This window comes from Panulirus ornatus, chromosome 12 (assembly GCF_036320965.1).
Source record: "Panulirus ornatus isolate Po-2019 chromosome 12, ASM3632096v1, whole genome shotgun sequence".
In the NCBI taxonomy this organism is placed as follows: domain Eukaryota; kingdom Metazoa; phylum Arthropoda; class Malacostraca; order Decapoda; family Palinuridae; genus Panulirus; species Panulirus ornatus.
In genome coordinates, this window is record NC_092235.1 from 9,006,982 (window position 1) to 9,012,552 (window position 5,571).

Here is a 5,571-nt window from a genome sequence, read left to right on the forward strand (position 1 = left end):
CACAGGGGGTCCCAGGCTGGCTGACCTACACACAACTGGTCATGTTGTGGTGTGTGTGTGTGTGTGTTGGCCAGACGGGCAGCCAGCCGGACCTTAACGTAATATGAAGGAGAGGATGGAGGAGGAGGTGGTCCACTATGATGATAAACATGCTGAGTTCTGGCAACGTGTCGTCTATGGTGACGAAAACACCTTCACCTCAGATGGTCATCCACAAACATAACATTATGTTGGCCCTAACACCAGGCTACTCTCTCTCTCTCTCTCTCTCTCTCTCTCTCTCTCTCTCTCTCTCTCTCTCTCTCTCTCTCTCTCTCTCTCTCTCTCTCTCTCTCTCTCTCTCTCTCGTGGCTGTCTATTCCTAACAATATGTGCCTCAGCTTCATCCATATCCATAGATTGGTGTTGTCTGTAGGTTGGAGAATGCCTCACTACTGCAACGTAACTGAACGTCAAACAAATTGAAGGAAATACGTAACTACCTGCAGCCTTGTTATCCTACAACATAGTAACTATCTGCAGCCTTGTTATCCTACAACATAGTAACTACCTTCAGCCTTGTTATCCCACAACATAGTAACTACCTGCAGCCTTGTTATCCCACAACATAGTAACTACCTGCAGCCTTGTTATCCTACAACATAGTAACTATCTGCAGCCTTGTTATCCCACAACATAGTAACTACCTGCAGCCTTGTTATCCCACAACATAGTAACTACCTGCAGCCTTGTTATCCCACAACATAGTAACTACCTGCAGCCTTGTTATCCCACAACATAGTAACTACCTGCAGCCTTGTTATCCTACAACATAGTAACTACCTGCAGCCTTGTTATCCTACAACATAGTAACTACCTACAGCCTTGTTATCCCACAACATAGTAACTACCTGCAGCCTTGTTATCCCACAACATAGTAACTACCTGCAGCCTTGTTATCCTACAACATAGTAACTACCTACAGCCTTGTTATCCCACAACATAGTAACTACCTGCAGCCTTGTTATCCCACAACATAGTAACTACCTGCAGCCTTGTTATCCTACAACATAGTAACTACCTACAGCCTTGTTATCCCACAACATAGTAACTATCTGCAGCCTTGTTATCCCACAACATAGTAACTACCTGCAGCCTTGTTATCCCACAACATAGTAACTATCTGCTGCCTTGTTAGGTTTCTACTGTATATATGTCACACAGTCGTAACTAGTTTAACATATTGACATGATTCAGCAACACCTACACAAACATTAATGATCAATAAAACCTCCATCATGATGTGGTATGTTTGACATACACACTTCACTATCACTTATACCGTCACAGTGGACGAGTCTGAAGGATTAATTATCGTGCCCTGGCAACCTACCGGACGCACCGGCAGGTTGCCAGGGCACGATAATTAAACCTTCAGACTCGTCCAGCAGCACGACTATAGAAGGGTTAATGATGTGTGGCGACTGTATGATGGGCTTTATGTTTCACACACGAGGCACAACATGTGGTGGTCAGCCACGAGCAGGAGTGGATGTGTCACTGCTGGATGATTGTTGGCCTGGATGATGAAGGTCAGCCACGAGCAGGAGTGGATGTGTCACTGCTGGATGATTGTTGGCCTGGATGATGAAGGTCAGCCACGAGCAGGAGTGGATGTGTCACTGCTGGATGATTGTTGGCCTGGATGATGAAGGTCACCACTAGCAGGAGTGGATGTGTCACTGCTGGATGATTGTTGGCCTGGATGATGAAGGTCAGCCACGAGCAGGAGTGGATGTGTCACTGCTGGATGATTGTTGGCCTGGATGATGAAGGTCACCACTAGCAGAAGTGGATGTGTCACTGCTGGATGATTGTTGGCCTGGATGATGAAGGTCGCCCACAAGCAGGAGTGGATGTGTCACTGCTGGATGATTGTTGGCCTGGATGATGAAGGTCACCACGAGCAGGAGTGGATGTGTCACTGCTGGATGATTGTTGGCCTGGATGATGATGGTCAGCCACGAGCAGGAGTGGATGTGTCACTGCTGGATGATTGTTGGCCTGGATGATGAAGGTCACCACTAGCAGGAGTGAATGTGTCACTGCTGGATGATTGTTGGCCTGGATGATGAAGGTCACCACTAGCAGGAGTGGACGTGTCACTGCTGGATGATTGTTGGCCTGGATGATGATGGTCAGCCACGAGCAGGAGTGGATGTGTCACTGCTGGATGATTGTTGGCCTGGATGATGATGGTCAGCCACGAGCAGGAGTGGACGTGTCACTGCTGGATGATTGTTGGCCTGGATGATGATGGTCAGCCACGAGCAGGAGTGGATGTGTCACTGCTGGATGATTGTTGGCCTGGATGATGAAGGTCAGCCACGAGCAGGAGTGGATGTGTCACTGCTGGATGATTGTTGGCCTGGATGATGATGGTCAGCCACGAGCAGGAGTGGATGTGTCACTGCTGGATGATTGTTGGCCTGGATGATGAAGGTCAGTGGTGTCGGATGACGGTTTACCACAGTCATATATGTTCCGATCCTGAATACTGAAAACAAAGGCTCCGCCGGGAATCGAACCCGGATTAGCTGTTTACTAGATAGATGTGCTAACCACTACACCACGGAGCCACTTGTCAGTGGCGGAAAAATTTCTTATTTATGAGCAAACATAATTGAGGACTTAAAGAATCTGGTACAAACATAATGGTTATTGTGATAAATGATTTGTTTATGATACATATGTATTGTGTTGCATTATAATGGTTGTTCAGAACCAAGATCCTTAAACCTGAATCCTAAAAGATTAAAGAATAAAAAAGTTGTGAAAAACATAAACATATATATAAACAAACCACAGAATATATTTTCCTTGGGATATCTAAAAGAAAATGCAATACAAGGAGCTAGTTTAAGGCAGGAGGATTTGATCTTTTAACAAAACATTTACATCTACGTCCCTTATCTTTCGTCATCATTTCTTATGTTTACTATCAAGAAATGTCTTTTATCTAACATAAAAATTCTGTATAGGTATTTGATTAATGTTCTCCAACGACGCGTTGTATAACTCTTCGTTAGTGAAGTTCATTTCGTGTAATGGATCATGCATTACAAAGTTGTGTCTATCCACACAAGTGTTACACGTCCCAGGTAAAGATATATTCTAGAGATAGTGTATATCTAACATATATATGTGTTTTATAAATATTTATAAAAAGTTTTCCTGAGGGACAATACCTAAGACTTTCGTATTAAAGTTGATCAGTTGTAAGTGATCAAGCATTACAAAGGTGTGTCCATTACCACAGGTGCTACTGATCCCGGGTAAAGGTATTTCACCATCTTTGTATCTTTAACCTTTCTAGTTATAGATGTTTCATCCCTGATTCCATCCTCACAATGGATGTATGTGGTTTGTGTTGTCTTAACATATCATTAGTCAGTTGAAGTGGAGAACATGCTTCTGAGCCTAGCCACTCTACTCTGTCTTCCACATGCTATTCAAGAGGTGTTACCGGATTCCGCCTATAAGTGTTTATGCCGGGAGTAACAAGTTACCTACGGATGGCTTCTTCTTTTACTACTTTTGATGATTTGAAGAATTTGTGCAACATATTTGGTTTTATGATATTAATAAGATTGTTAGATTCGCATATATTCTTTGTCATTTGATGAACTTTAGCTTGTTAGATTTGACTGTGTCTTGTTGCTATTCAGAAACATGTTCTCAAAAAAAATACTTGATTTCAATTCATAAAGAATATTTTCAAGGAAAACGTCGATGATTTTTCATAAGCATTCATCGCCTCAAAAAAGCAAGTCTATTTTTCACAGTATACTTAATGATCCTTACTAGAGTGTTGAAGAATATAAACTCATAACTTGTTTAAGACCTTCTAAACCTTGTGCTGATAATAACTACATTACTTTTCTGTAGGCAATATCGTTCTAATGCGTAAAACCCGGATAAAAAGCTTGTAATATAAGATTTGATGGTATTATGTTTAGGTTGTTGAAGATATTACCGATTTCTACATGTAAAACATTTATGTTATCTGCAAAATAGAAATCTTTATGTTAGATATGTTATTTCTACCGGTTTCACGTTACATACATTTCTGTACCCTGTGCTCCAGAAAAGTTATGGGATTTAATTCATTATCGCATAAAATTATTTGCTTAACATCAATGTCCCACGTACTTTCTATAGAAATCCGGTAGCAATATATTTTTTGCATCTGGATTCTATGACAATCAATGATAGGTTCTCAGACTCAGTATAAGTGTAATTCATGTTACCGTAATGCTGTCTAAGGTTCACTCTTGGGTCTACATTGCTGAACAACGTCAGTGTACAATGGCCAGTGATATTCACCGTAGACATATGTTTACACTGTGTACACATGGCAGGCAAACTACAGTATCATCTTAAGATGTGGAAATCAACTATCAAGGCAGGAGAAGGATTTAGGTGTCATCATTAGTAGAGATGTAAAGCCAAGACAACAGTGTATTAATGTACGTAATAAGACTAACAGACAACTTGGTGTCATGTGTTAGTAGCAAGAATGAACAGGTAATATTACAGCTATAGTTAGTCACACACCACTTACATTATGACGTACAATATTGATCACTGTATTACAGTATGCATATCATTTCCTTGATAGCAAGCATTAGAATCTTCCAAATGAACACATTAAGATCATGAGAGTTTCTTTCTCTCACAGGTGGCAGGCAGGGTTAGTTATGTAAGAGGTATGTTTACTGATGTAATCTGTACCTTTACCTGGAATATCATCACCTTCTCAGACCGTTACTGTAATACGTATAAATTTAGATCAGCACAGTGTATTGTCAAAGAAGAACACCGTTAGTCATGAGGAGTACAACTATATCTCATCATCTGAAATCTAATTACTACCAATTATTGTATCAGATGGGCAATGCCTGGAAGACGACAGCGATGTGCTTTCTGAATATATTTTCACAGAAACTCCATAGTAGAAATAATTTTGTAACTATAGCATTAGAATGATTCAAAAAAAAGAAAGTCACATGAAGCATAAAACGGCCTTAGAAAAGGAGAGTTGCAAGTGTAATAGCAGCAGGTGTTGGTCAAGATGTTATAACGGGCAGGTCATGATGCGGCCCATCATCTACAAGTGGTACACACACCATCCCTAGACCACACTTACACTACACTTGACCCAGCCTTGTGGCACCCGCGCCAGCCAGGTACTCACTGGCAGTCAACATTATATCCTGACAACAAACTTGGACCTACAACTAAACACAACTTATAAATAATAACCCAGCTGGCTAGATTGACAACCATCATGGCGGTCCGCCAGTCATCTGTATATCTCAATCTTTCCTTCATTTATTCTCCAACTTTTTCATGTCATATCCCAACTCCTCTGTTCATCAACATCTTTACGTAATCTCATAGAAAGGGATATTTACACAGTAAGAGTGTATGTGGCACTCAATCTCTCTTGGTATTTCTTCACACAAGTCTCTTTTCCAAGTTCACTTCCTCTCGCCACCTCTTCTCCCCGACATTGTTTCCTCATTCGAA

General features: G+C 41.3%; 1 non-coding gene across 1 annotated transcript; it reads right to left on the minus strand.

The window, feature by feature from the left end:
- Positions 1–2,546: 2,546 nt before the first annotated feature.
- On the minus strand, positions 2,547–2,618 carry TRNAT-AGU (transfer RNA threonine (anticodon AGU)). The gene has a single exon. It is a non-coding gene; the product is annotated as a tRNA-Thr (tRNA).
- Between the last annotated feature and the right edge of the window lie 2,953 nt (positions 2,619–5,571).